The following is a 14,061-nucleotide window of genomic DNA, read 5'->3' on the forward strand; positions in this document are numbered from 1 at the left end:
ACAGCTACACAGGACAGATGGACTCTTGGAAGTGGGAAGTGCTTGGGTTTCAAGGCTAATTGTTAAACACCCACCAGGGAAAAGGAACAAGAATTTGTCCTATTTTGCTCAGAGAGCCACTGCCTGGCTCTGTGCTTGCTGTTTACAGTCAGAGTCCATAGGATGTGTCTCTTCCCTTCCTGAAATGTCTAAAAAAAGCATCCTTGGTTACTCTGTGTTGCAATAGGACATCAGCAGCCTGTTCCAGGGCTGGGTTGTGTTATTTGTCACAACAGGAAGCAAGTGGAACAGTGAGAATTTGAAGAAATCCTCCATTAGGTCTCGGTGGCATCAGACACCAGGAACTGCCATGGAAGGAATTATGAGAGGCTGTGCAAATGACTATTGCACCCCAAGGCAGGACCATCCCCCCTAAACCAGCCCTGACAGTCCCTACATTAGACTGGGAGTGGGGTTAATGATCCTTGTAGGAAGGGCTGGGGAAAAAAAAAAGAAGAGAACAGAATGATGCCTGGAAAATAATAATGTGGGTCAAAGCTTGGTGAGAGTGGGAAAGAGAGAGATGAAGAGATCCCTGCCTGGGAGCATCCAGCTGTTTTCTCTGCCTGGCTCTGGTGCTGTCTTTTGACAGCAACAGGATTCTGGCTTGTACATGGACCTCTGTGTCCTGTGATAGCACTGCTACCCTTACCTGATTTCAGTCAGGTCTTGTTCCTGCTGCCTCAAGAAAGCTTGCTGACACTGAGACATGTGAGGTGAGAAGTCAGCCTTGAGGGTAACAGTGGATAATAATTTGTGAAGGGAAAAAAATACATATTTGGTCAGGTCTACATGCCAGGTCTTGAAGCAGCAGAGTTGCTTTGGCAAGAAGCATGGATCTGTTTGACTGAAATAGCTATGAATCCAACTTCAAGGCTGATTGCATCTTTATGACCTGAAATTGCTTTATAGCTGTAATTTATTCTCCCTTTCATACAGGAATAACTCTGGCAGGGCCTGGTCATGCTGTAACTAACACCCAGAGGGTGAGCAAAAAAACAATTACTCAGTCTGACAAAACAGGAGCTTGAGGGGATCACAAAAACCTGTCAAGTGACAACTTCAGCACCTTCAGAGTGAGGGAATGGACTGCCTGAGGGGGTCTGTGGGCACTCATGTGAGTTCATGGATTTTGATGTACAGACACCACACCTCCTGTTTGGGCAGCCTTGTGCCACCAACTGCTGGAACAGTGGTTGGAGCTGTGCTGGGGCATGGCAGAGCTGTCTGATCCTTGCACTGCTGGGGACACATGAGGCATGGCCAGAGATGGTGTTGGACTGGGCTGACTTTCAGTGTGACCACACACACACTGTGGGATGTCTGACCTCTATGACTGTGTCTACCCCAGCTGCTTTGCCAGCTCTTCAGGGCTGGGTTTTCATGCACTTTTGGCACACAGAAGGCCTGTGACACAGAGGCCTGTGATCAATCCTCTAAAGGTCAGAGCCTTCACCCAGAGATGGCCTGCAAACCAGACAGCACGTCTGAAAAACCACACCCAGATTTGACATCCTTTTTTTTTTTTAACCTGGTTGAAGGTTTTGACACCACTCACCCTTGGAAAGCCACAGCACCACAGAATCATTGCTAAATGGCTTCATAGTTCCTATGGAATCCAAACACAGCAGCAAGGACTCCTCCCTTCAAACTGGTCTCTGTTCTTATGAAAAACTTATAGAATAAAATTATTTTAAAAATCAAATTAAAGACATGGGGTTTTGTGTTCTTTATAAACACCATCAGAAAGGTTTTTCAGAGCCACAGGGATAAAAGCTGAAATTGCCTTTATTCATCTTAGTATAAAACAGGAAGAGGTAGAATGAATCATTTCTAACATGCTAACCTTTTTATAACCCTGTCTATTAGATGCTTCTAGTGTCTCTGAACTCAGCTCAGCTCTTGTCATTTAAACATGTTTTTCACACCATAACACCTTATCCAATATGATAGCTCAAGTCAGGCATCTATCAAGTTATATACCCTTATTTCTTCTTCCAAAAGTGCTATGCAGTGCCTCAGAAAAGCCTGTGCATGTCAGTTCCTACAAGAGACATTTCTTGCAAGCTGCAAAAATCCAAATAGAAACAGCAAGCTCTTCTGTGCCCTTCCTCTGCATTTTTGTGAAAGCACCTTAAAAACACCTTGCAAAGCAAGTGCACTTCTCAGGCTGTTAGCACAACCTAGCTGCAAACTGAGGAGCAAATTTCTTACCATTAATATTCAAGCTTTGTATAACTGTAAGTCTTGAGTTCTGAAAGGTCATATCTCAGCTAAAGTTAGGAGAAATTTTATTTCTATGGGACTTTCTCTAGAATAATTAACTAGCAATTCTCCAATGAAGAATTCAAGTCTCACATGTTATGGCACTATTTTTGCTATCAGAAAACACTTTTTTCCCATTTTTTGTGTGTTCAGAATCTGCTGTTAATGACTCCATTTTCTGTGCATCCCCTCCAGCACGTGGTGGCAGCAGTTCTTCTTCTGGAATAAATTGAACAGGCCAGCATCTTCTTTGCTGGCTTCCTACATTGTCCTTACTCACCTTTCCAATTTGCTGGAGATCCTTGACAATTATTTTTTCAGTATCTTCTAGCACTGTTGTCAATAAATTAAACAGCAGAGCTATCCAGGCTAGGCCAAAAAGAATCCAAATGGCCACGAGAACTCGATAGTAGGAAAAGTACTTCCTGTCAGGCTGTTTGCCTGAAGATAAGGGGAAAAAAAGAAGAAGAAAATTAACAAGTTAAAATTGCTTTGCCAGTGTATAGTGGAAAAGTTTAATGAATTCATCAATATGTTTTATATTGAGTAATTTAAGGTGACTTTTTCACTGTAGTGGAGACTCTCAGCCCCACAGCATTAGGTTAAGGCTGGGCAATTCTCTTATTATTGAAATAAACAGATATATGCAATAAACATGATACAAATATTCTGGCCTGTCAAATGACACACTGGGATTGAAGTGAATCATTCAGTGATTCTATGATTCTGTGATTCTGTGATTGAGGTGAATTACCATCAGAGCAGGATATTTCTTCCCCCTTACTGTGTATCAATCCCAGTTCAACTGCTGCATGTACAGGTAAATGAAATAATGTGGGAAATAGTGTTAAATTGTATTATCTTGGAGTTATTCCCAAACTCCCAAAGCACAAAAAGCAGAGCACAGTGGGCCACTATAACTACACAACCATTATTATCTGGCTTATTGTAATTCCCTGTATTTCTATAGAGTGTGATTATCACCTAATTAATATTTCCTTTAAATTACAGGTACCTGTGACCATACAAAGAGAGCAGTTGCAATTCCTACCTCACTTTTGAATGGCTTCAGGAGCTTCCTCCATTAAAAAAACTATGTGGCTGATAGGAGTTCACTGACACATGCCAAGAACAGAACTTTCTGTGTCGGAAACCAGTGGACCAAAGCTAATTTCATGCAGTCTGATCCTCTTAGCATCAGCCAGGATCTCACATCCGCTGTTCTGCATGGGTCATTTTGTTTGATCCTTCAGATGTCAGCAACCCACCCCCAACATGCAGAGAGCATTTCCTCCCAGTGAACTTGGCCCCACACAACGTTATCCTCATGGTACAGATGATGTGGCCCTGGCATCTGCAGGAACACTTGGTGATACTGCTTATGGAGAGCTCTAAGTCACTGCCAAGGGTGACTTCACCTAGCTGATAACACAGCAAGGACAGGGAGATCACCACAGACCTCGTGGATCATTTCCCTTTGTGAACCTGCCCAGAAGGAGCCAGAGTGCTGGAAACTCTTTTCAAGTCCTGCAGTGACGTGTGCTGCATAGATTAATATGCAAGATTTTTGTTCTTTGTTATCAAAGAGTTCTGGAAATGAGGCAGCAGTGGGCAGGTTTGTCCTCGTGGATAGATTCCCAACAGCTGTTTTTCTTCTGCTGGACTTGAATTGGCAAAGGGATTCTCAGCCTTGGTAGAAAGAATTTCCTTGTGCTTTCATCTAAAGTGGGGTTAGGAAAGCTACTAGTAATATCTTTGTAATGTTAACCCAAAACTGGACTTGAGCAGGGAAAATGCAGTGAACAAGCCACAGGGAGTTTCACCCTAGAGGTATCACCTATAGGTACATGTATTCCAAGGCTGTGCCATCTTCCTAGCATGTCTCCCTACCCAAAACAGGCTCAGCTACAAACCAGTTCTGAATTACTAAAATGCAAATCAGCTCAAACCTGTTCTATTCCATGCTGCCAGTGCAAAACTATTTGTCATCTGTAAGCAATTCTCAGTGCCTAATTCTCAGAGCAGTCATTGATTCTGCTTGCTTCACTGTGAAGATGTGAAGCATTAAACTTATCAACATTTTATTACTGTTGTTAAGGCAAATTAAAATAAACACTGGCACAGAAAAATATTTCAGCTCCAGTCAAATCATCCTAATGAAGATGAAATCATAGAGCCACGAGGCCTATCTAATTGTTATTTTTAAATAACAAGTTAAAATACAATTAATTGTATTTGTAAAGCAATGTGGCTGCAGAGGAGGAAAGTGCTATGAAGGTCGTGGTTTTCAGGCTGTGACTTGCTGTCATGATTGTGAAATCCCCATAATTTGAACAAGGGAAGAGAATGCACCATTCTGATGCTGTTTTTCTCCTGCATGGCACCAGCCACTCTCCACCTTTCTGTACAGCAGACTATTTCAAGGAATAGATTTAGAGAAATTATGGTCAGCAGTGACAAAACAGTGCCTGGAAAGATTTGAGGGCTCCCTCTGCCAAAGTCATCAGCCTTATGCAAGATATCCTTACTGTGAGAAGCTCCAAGGTCTGTCTAACACCTCTGCAAAGCTTGAGAGCCTAGGATTTGTTGTGTGGTGGATGTCTGTCCCTCAAAAAGGCATGTGAGGCTTCCAGATCCTCAGTGGGGAAAGCACTGGTGTAAGTATTAACTCCAGCTTCCTTCACATATCCCCACTGAGGAGAAGTTCAGACTGCCAAAACGCTGGCAGGACAAGCTGTAGAAAAATCTTGGATTCTCCACGGAGTCCAGGTGTTATCTTGCTTCTTCTGTGGACACTGATCCAGCTCCTGGTGATCATTTCAGAGTTCCTCTGGAAACCTATTCCATGCAGAGTGTATTTTGTCCAGCAGACCCACAGAAATGTTTTGAGAAGCATCCCAGCATGCTTGAGTGAAGCTTAAACAGTGTTTCTCCTGGGGAAATCCTAATCTTTGGCTTGTGAATATAGAAAACCTCCAGAGATGCTCAGGGGACTAAAGAAGGCCACTTTTGCAGTGATGTATATATTTAAGCCTCACTTCTACAAGTGTGAGTAATTTCCCCACCTTCCCATGACAGGGATTTCCACCTCTCAGTCTGTTGTGTAAAGTCATATATTCTGAAACACCATCATTTATTTCCTCACTCTACACTGTCAAACAAAAGTCTTAAATGGCTAAAGCAGTGATGCAAGCCTTGTTTTGTATGACTGTTGCAAACTGTTCCCTCTTGATAATACAAATTCCCAGGCTCATTGAATTCTCCCCCCACACTTTCCCTTCCCTCACCAAAATTCTTGCATTCTTTGCACCCCAAAATACCCCTTTTCACGATATTTAGACAATTTTGTGCTTTTGTCAGCACATTCAATCCCAGAGAAACAAGCATTTCCCCCTAGAACTGTACAAGGCAAAGACTAGTCAAAGACTCTGATAGATTTGTCTCCACCGTACATTCAGTCAACCCATGGGAATTACAGTCATTATCCTGGAGTTTTGATGTGTTTCCTCTCTGGAATCAACCTTACCTACTACATAATCTCCAAAGCCAATTGTGCTGAGGGTAATAAAGGCAAAGTAAATCCCTTCGCTGTAGGACCAGCCCTCTGTTATCTGGAAGAAGACTGATGGCAAGCACAGAAAAACTAGGATCCCCGTGGCCAGGAAGAACAAAAGGGTCAGAAATTTGATCTTCTTCTGAAAAATAAACCAGTTCAATTAGAATCATGATTTGAAACACAAATAAGCTATATAATAAAGGTGGCTATTCAAAGTGGGTGGCTATCAAGGACCACAGGCACTGAAGGATTTCTACTGGGTGCTTTTCCTCTGGAAATACCTTAGCCTTGCTAGGAAGTAGGGCAAAGCCAAGTGTTATGGGTGTTGCATGTCCACAGTAGCCCTGGAAGATGTAGCCTTCTATCTGATTGTATCAATGACCATGACTATAGGAGGAATTCCTATCTAGTAACATTTACCAGGTCAGACCATTTCCACTTATCACAAGACAACTTCATTTTTAATTTTTAGGTATTTAGGGTTGGCACCTAAAGAACATTCAAATTTGCCTGGGAAACCAGTCTTTTTTAAATAAAAAAATAATTGCACAATTTCTGACAGTACTATCTTCAAGAGTCTTGATTATTGACTTTATTTCTCATTGCATCAATGCCACAACTTGGCTCCTACCCAGTGGATATCTTACTACAGGAATTTGAACTAATGAGCTCCTGATAAAGAAGAGCCTGGACAGTGACTTTTGAACCATTCTACTCCCCAGCATTCATGAGAAGATTTTACTAGAGAAAAAGACTTGGTATATGTAAAGATTTATCAGCCAGACACACATAGTTTCTATGTATAGAATTTTCTAAATCCAAATTGGCTGGAAATTAATGGCAACTGTTAGATAACTTTTCATGCCTTCATGCATTGTGTACATGCTTTGAGTCTCTATCTGATTGAGCCTTATCTGGCTCAAATGGACAAATTCAGCCTGATGCTTCCCTTCTGTCAGAGTTAAGGGTAGAGAGGGACTAAAGGAGTGAGTAATTAGGAGGGGTAACACACTATGCATTCAGTCAACATCCCTTGAAACCTCTACACCTCACCTAATTTTTACAGTTTTTCACAGCTCACCTGCTTTTTGCTGCCTTGAGATGCTTAATCACCCCTACTGGTTTTAAAGGGATGCATACACTTCCCTAGAGTGTTAGCTCCTGAGAAAAGTGTCTCAAGAAGTGGGTGGGATGCCCATCTCTCCTGATTGCTGAGGGGGGCTAGGTGTCTGCCATCTAGGTGGGAAGACAAAATGCATCCCTTTTTCTGAATATCTCCTCTATGGTTGCTTAGCTCTGCAAGTGAAAAATGTCTCTTTCCTTGCCCTGGCACATCATCTAACCCAGCACGAGAACAAATATAATTGAGGATAAGGCAGCATAAAACTTGAGAAAAAAAACCTAGAAATGAGTGTACAACTGTGCCTGAGTAAGTAAAATAATTACCTTTCTCATTCCTTTCTCATACAGGAACTTCCCCAGCTTTTTGCAGAGCAGTGAGAGCATCTTACCAACACGGTGCAGAAAAACAATGTTCAGAGGGATTCCAAAAAGAGCGAAAAACACACAGAAGAGCTGTCCCCCAGCAGTTTTAGGATGTAATGTGCCATATCCTATAAAAAGAAGATGAGTCAGAGGAGATATTCCAGAGAACTGGAACAATCCACAGTCACATTCACCCCTACACCAATCCAGCTTGCCTTTTACCCTAAAAGATGTGGCTAGTGCTTCTCAGCCCAAATGCACTCTTTTTTTCCACTGAAAAAGGAAGTAAGCAAAAGTAGTCTTTTACTCTGCATGTTTGGGGGAATGCAGAGAGCACTGTGTGTTCCCAACACAGCCTTAATGGGAACAAAAATACAATCTAGAAGCAATTGTGGGAAACATGCTCTATCCTGTGACAAATACATGGAAAGTCAGAAAATAGAAGTCTGAGGTTCTGGAAGACATCAGGGCTGGAGTCCATGTCAGAATCACATGCAGCCATCTCTAGCTTCTTGGGGATGTGCCTGTGTGTTAGTGACCTCCCTGGCTAAATCCCAGTAAGTTAGGTCCAGATACTGACTCCAGTCCCAAGGCAGTGCAGTGTGCATTAGAACAAATGGTGCTAATTAGTCCAGACCTCACTGATGGCTGATTTATTCATGCCAGAGAGAATAAAGTCCTACTAAGAAAGGATTTATCTAAGTAGTAGAACAACTCCAAACATGCCCTTTAGTCTCACGACTCCTGGACCCCATGAGGTACATCCCTGAGTGCAAGAGTAGTGAACTTTGTCTGTGTCCTTACTCTATCAGTGACCCTGGGAAAAGGCATTTCCCAAGCACAGTTCATCTCAAAGCATCTGTGACTTGGAAAATGCAATGTTTTCTTTGGGGGAAAAGACAAATAAAACAACTGAGTGATTTTTTTGGCTACTAGATCGCCAAATGCACAAGTTCTCTTGTACTCCCTGGTGCAGAAATATTCCAATTTCATTAAAAAACAGCTGGTGAAGAGGAGTGGAAGAACCTGATGTACCTTCATAACAGACCTTCCTGACAAAGGAGCAGAGAAACAGGCAAATTTGTACATTTCCTGGAACAGCCTGAGTTCCTGGGCTGGTTTTGGCTGGGATAGAGTTAATTTTCTTCATATAACCTAGTATGGGGCTGGGACTTGGATTTCTGCTGTAAACAGTGTTGCTAATTCAGAGATGTTTTAGTTATTCCTTTGCAGCACTTGCACAGAATCAAGGCCTTTTCTGTTCCTCACCCCAACCCAGTAGTGAGGATGCTGGGGGTGCACAAGGAGTTGGGAGAGGATATAGGTGGAACAGCTGAGCCCAACTGATCCAAAGGAATATTCCAGACCATCTGGTGTGATGCCCAGCATTTAAAGCTGGGGACAGAAGAAGGAAGGCAGGGAAAACTGTAATGAGAATATACAATAATACGGATAGTGGTAAGCAGTGGATTTACTAATCAATGTTGTAACCATGGAACACTTGTCATTGATGGGTCAGAACCCTGCCCTTCTACAGCAGGAGATCTCCCTGTGGGCTCAGGCAACACTTACACACCTCCCATGATGCTGGGACACTCCTGGGGCCCTTGGGACATGTCACACTCATGGATTAGTAGAGCAGATGTGCTTAGATGTGCTTAGAGCTTCAGCTTTACTCTGCAAAACCATAGATTTGACTTCCACTGCATAACAGTGAAGCAGATGACAACAGTGTGGATTTTATGCTTAAGTTTGGCAGGGATGCCTGGACTTTTTGTGAATTAGCAGGTCAAAAGAGGTTATGGACACAGTGCCCAGGCCCCAGCAGGATTCACTTCTTTCCTTACACTTTTTATGCTTTACAGCACTTTCAGATTTAAAGCCTGGAATAAACACCAGGAAAGTGAAGTTTATCCCCCACCCAGAAATATCAGCAGAATGACCATTTTAGCAGATGACTTGAGAAGAAGAAACAAGTGGGAAATAATAGGAAAGGCCACTGATACTTGACAAGCCAAAATAATGAACAGCTGTGCAGTGGTAAGGTCTTAGGACCAAATCCATGGCTACTTGCTCTCCATGACAATGAAGGGCTGGAGTTTTTAAGTATTATCCATTCATTCCTAATAAACAGACATAATAAGCATCATTCACATCCAAGCACACATAAATGGAAAGCAATAGACCTACCTATTGTGGAGACAACTGTGCCTGCAAAGAAGAAGGAGTTGCTGAAATCCCAGTTGCTTTCTTCAAACTGTGACTCATTTCCAACAGGGTATACTCCATTTTGAATGGCTTCAGTCAGGTTCTGGGGGAGAAAGCAAAGTTTGGTATCATAATGACTGCTTTTCTCAAGTGCTTGCTGCAAAAATAAGACAGGTTTAGCCAACTACTACTGCTCCTTTCCTGAGAGTACCACTCACCTCACTTCAGAGATTGTCTGACACTATTCACACTTTCACCTCCAAGGTTGGGAAGCTGTTATCCAGCAGTTTTGAGTGTTCAACTTCTGCCCTGCTTGTGCTGACTGCTCTAGTGGGTGTTTGGAGAACTTGTTCCTTTTAGTGTGACCAAAACCCTTTTTTCTTTCAGGCCAAGTAGTCTGCAAAACCATGATCCTGGGGGTGACCAGGATGGGGGAAAACACTGTTTTAAAGGATGGGATGGCTGGTTGCTGGACTTGGACTTGAGATGGCAGTGGTGAATCCAAGATCTGATCAGCCACCTGTATGAGCACTGATTCTGATGCCTCCCAGGGGTGCATCAGTGAGTTGTGGCACAGTACTCATGACATACACCGAGAATTTAATTTTAAGGCTGTATTCTGATTAGCATCACAGAATTAAACTCAGAGAAATCCATTAATTTGCAAAGCCTGACATACACACTCTTGTGCAAACTGCATGCATGAATACACATGCACAAATTCACACATTTACACACACATTTACAAAGTAGCTTTTGAGAGGAGCTTAGAGGAACATCTTTCAGACACCTTTTGGGTTGAGTTGAGACTACCCTGCCACATGAGGCTTGACTGGATGTTTCTTCCACACCTCTCCAGTGCATTTATCACTTTATGCATTCTCAGACTCTTCTATTCCTTGGTTTTAACTCTTAAGTGCTGTTATTTTTTTAATCTCTCTTTTATTTTAATGTTAAAAAATAGATTTAAAAAGCAAATAGTATCCAGTTGTCCCTGCCTTTAGCAAACAGAGAACATAGGACAAAACATCTGGAAGGCAGGCTGGTTTGTACAGAAACAGCTGAGATAAAATCCAAGACAGAGCCCTGCCAGAAGCAGGATGTGCTGGAATAACTTGCACTAGAAAAGTCTTCTTCCCTGCTTCTTCTCTCACTGTGTGTTTTGCTGATGCCTCAGAAAATCGAGGCTAACAAAAATCATTTCCACAGCCCTTGCATAAAAATGTCTTTGTTTTAAAAGCCCATCGTTTGTTTTTTTCTTGAAGAGCTTTTTTTTTTTTTTTTTTACTTTCTCCCCTACTCATGAAACACAATCAAGATGAAGAGGATATATAAATGGATGAATCAGGGATTGAATTGCTGGTTGTGCTGTAAGAAACATCACCTCTCCCCCACATTTCCTTATTCTGTGAACTGGTCCATTAAGAGCTCCCATTAGTTTCCCAAGTGGAAATGCTTCCAGCAGGGCTTGTACTCCTCATTTTCTCCTGCATGGTAGCAGATAGAGCTATGATATTCCCATGATGAAGAGACAGCCATATTCATCTTCATCTTCCTGTGCCATGGGCAGATACATTTTCCCCTGGCCAGGCTACCTGTTTCACTTCAGCAGCATCCTCAAAAACTAAAAGCTGATCATGCCACCTTCCTTGTAGTTATTTGGGGTTCTATTTTTTCCCCCATCCAGCCCTTTTCTTATTGTTCCTCTTTGCTATCAGTGATGCTGTTGTAAGTGGCAGCGACACCTATTTATTTCAGACAGCCTCGTTTTTCTTGTCATGCCACCCATTGTGTATGAGCACAGCCCCACTGAAAGCAGAATCAACAGGAGGCAGGACCCCAAAAAACCAGGATACTGTGGGATGAGGATTTTTAACAGCTCACACACACAAGGTTTTGGCCAGCTACTCAAGCTGTATCTACCATCAGACTGAGCTGCCTGCTCAGACTAGCGAGGGGTTTGCTAGAAGCATGCAGTTTCCACATTTCCACAGTCAGAAGGAAAGCAGTGAGAGTTACCTGAGTAGGAAACAACATCTGATGGGGAAACAGGAGGGAGAAAGGACTTCTGCAGGGCTCCACTTACCTTCATGAACTGCTCCATCTCTGCCACCGTGAGCTGTGTGAAATTCTGCAGAAAAGCCTCCTTCATCTGGGCAGCTGCCATCTTCTCCTGCTTCTCGGCGGTCCTCTCCAGTGCCTGGAACACAGCAGCTCCCACCAGCAGGTACACAAAGTAACCGGTCACCAGCCAAGCTGTCTGCAGCTTGCCACTGCACATGGCCTTCAGTGCCACACAGCAGGGGACTGGGAGTGAAAGGTGGCGATTGTAAATCCCTCTCACTGCTGGGAAGCCTCCCTGGGGCAGGAAGAGCCCTCCCAGCTCTGGTTTCCGCTGGGATCCTGCACTGGCAGGGACAGCGAGCTGCCAAATGCATTCGTTGGGAAGCTGGGGGGGAAAAAAAACAACAACAAAAAACCAACACTATAACAAACCCAACCCCCGAAGACAAAAATTTCCATTCTCTGGGCTGCATGCTGTTTAGGGATTTCCTCTTGTCTGTGAAACTCTCACTTGCTGAGTTCTCAGGAAAAGTGGGTCAGGATTTGAGGAGCTGGCAGGTGGCCATCTCCTGCTCAAAAGGCTTTGGGGACAGGTGACAATAGTCTGTAAAGGGTCCACAAGGGAGTTTGCTTGGAAAAACATTGTTTGCCCTCCTGTGTCTTCTACTGAGTCCAAGAACTGGACGCCAGGGTAAACTTCTAATCCCAGGAGCTCCTTCTTGCCCTTCAGGGGCAGGTTCAGGAAAATGGAGCTGGACTGTTCTTTTGGGCTTCACTTGTCCACTTGCAGCACAGGGCAAGGTCATGCAGCCCTGCAAAGCCTCAACAGCTCAGAGAAAAACCTTGGACACAGAGGCAAATGGCTGTGGGTTGCATATGTGCCAAGTCTGAACAGGTTCTTCTGCCAGCAATTCCTCTGCAGTGTAGCCAAGAAAATACATGACACTGGTACTGGATGCACAGCACTGGATAAAGAAGTGGCTATGCCATTGGATCCATGGAGTCATAAAATCATGGAATTGTTTAGGTTGGAAAAGACTTGTAAGATCATCAGACATAGTGCATAGGGACCCGGGTTAGTGGTGGGCTTGGCAGTGCTGGGTTAATGGTTGGACTTGATGATCTTAAGGGTCTTTTCCTACCTAAGTGACTGTGATTTTCTGTTACCTACAGCAATACAGTGTCTGCTGATTTCAGAAGGATGGTTCTCATGCATTGAGAAGTCTCTTATGTAAATATCAGAGCTTGTCCCCATCAGTTTCAAGGAGAATTTGGGTGCCACTGAGAATTTGTAAGATGGGAGAGAGAAGTCTTTGAATGAAGATGTTGATTTTGGAACAGACAGCAGACAGGTCTGAGCTTGGCTGCACCATGGACACTGTTAACACTGATTAACTTTCCTGACTTCAGATTTTCCAGCATTTTCATTTGCTGGGTGCACAATTTCTTTTTTATTTCAGCAGATGCTCTACTTTTAATAACGAGAAAACACTGAAGCAAATCACCCTTTGAAGAAGCATTTAAAATGTACCACCTATTCTGCTCTTCAAATCTGTGTTTTTCTTGAATTTAAAAATACCAATAAAAGGCAGAGACTCTGGGATTAGTTTTTCAGAACTGGTGCAAACAAGAAGCGGCACGTAGCTTCACTCTGTCAAGTGCAGGTTGTCCTTTCACATATAAATCTGTTTGACCTTAGAGCAAAACAGGAAGACTATGAATGAAGGTAAGCAGCTTCCGAAACCCTTACATGTTTGAAGATTTTCCTTCGGGTTACTGGAAAACGGTTTGTAGAAACAGGATGTGTCGTGTTTCCTTTACCTTCTTTTGAAGCTACACGTCAAAGGTGCGCTTCTTCCTCAGATTTAAATTATTTCTATAAAATAAAGGCAACTATGGCTCCATCCTTTTGTGTCTGTCAGTCTCCCAGCCCTGTGAGATAAGAGAAAGCCTTAAAGATAATGTACAAATGCAGCATGTCTTCATCATTCACAACAGACATGAAGATAATACAAGTGGATTATTTCCTCAATTCATCTGAGGGGAAAAGGGATGGAAAAAACATGAAACTCATGGAAGATCATGAGAATTTTGATATTGATACAGTTGCAGTGGTTTGATTGGGTGGGTAACATGCCAAGAAACCTCATCTTTCTTATGCTGTCTCCTCCAATCTGTATATATATACACTAAACTGGATTTCCCTCTAAGCCCCTCTCCAAAGCAGCTGGTTTGTTATTTGTGCCTGCAGCTCCAGAAGCGTTTGATTGCAAGAAAATTGGTCACCTTTGTTTTTCTCTAATTCTGGAACAGGGAATACTCAGTCTGTTTTTTCATATGAAGAATTTTTAATAACCTGCCTGTGTATCTTTAATAATCACCACAGATTGTTTGGACGTGAGAGGAGTGTCCCTTCACACAGCATCTTGTTCATACCTGGATTG

General features: G+C 42.9%; 1 pseudogene across 1 annotated transcript; it reads right to left on the bottom strand.

Moving 5' to 3' along the window:
* Nucleotides 1-1,809: 1,809 nt before the first annotated feature.
* LOC146435825 (potassium channel, subfamily K, member 16-like) lies at nucleotides 1,810-13,080 on the bottom strand (annotated as a pseudogene). The gene is made up of 5 exons (XR_014852396.1): nucleotides 11,640-13,080; nucleotides 9,536-9,656; nucleotides 7,307-7,473; nucleotides 5,831-5,999; nucleotides 1,810-2,745 (listed from the first exon to the last, which is right to left on the bottom strand). The product of XR_014852396.1 is annotated as a potassium channel, subfamily K, member 16-like (transcript).
* Nucleotides 13,081-14,061: the final 981 nt, after the last annotated feature.

Source organism: Lichenostomus cassidix, chromosome 5 (genome assembly GCF_008360975.1).
Source record: "Lichenostomus cassidix isolate B80296 chromosome 5, HeHo_3.0, whole genome shotgun sequence".
In the NCBI taxonomy this organism is placed as follows: domain Eukaryota; kingdom Metazoa; phylum Chordata; class Aves; order Passeriformes; family Meliphagidae; genus Lichenostomus; species Lichenostomus cassidix.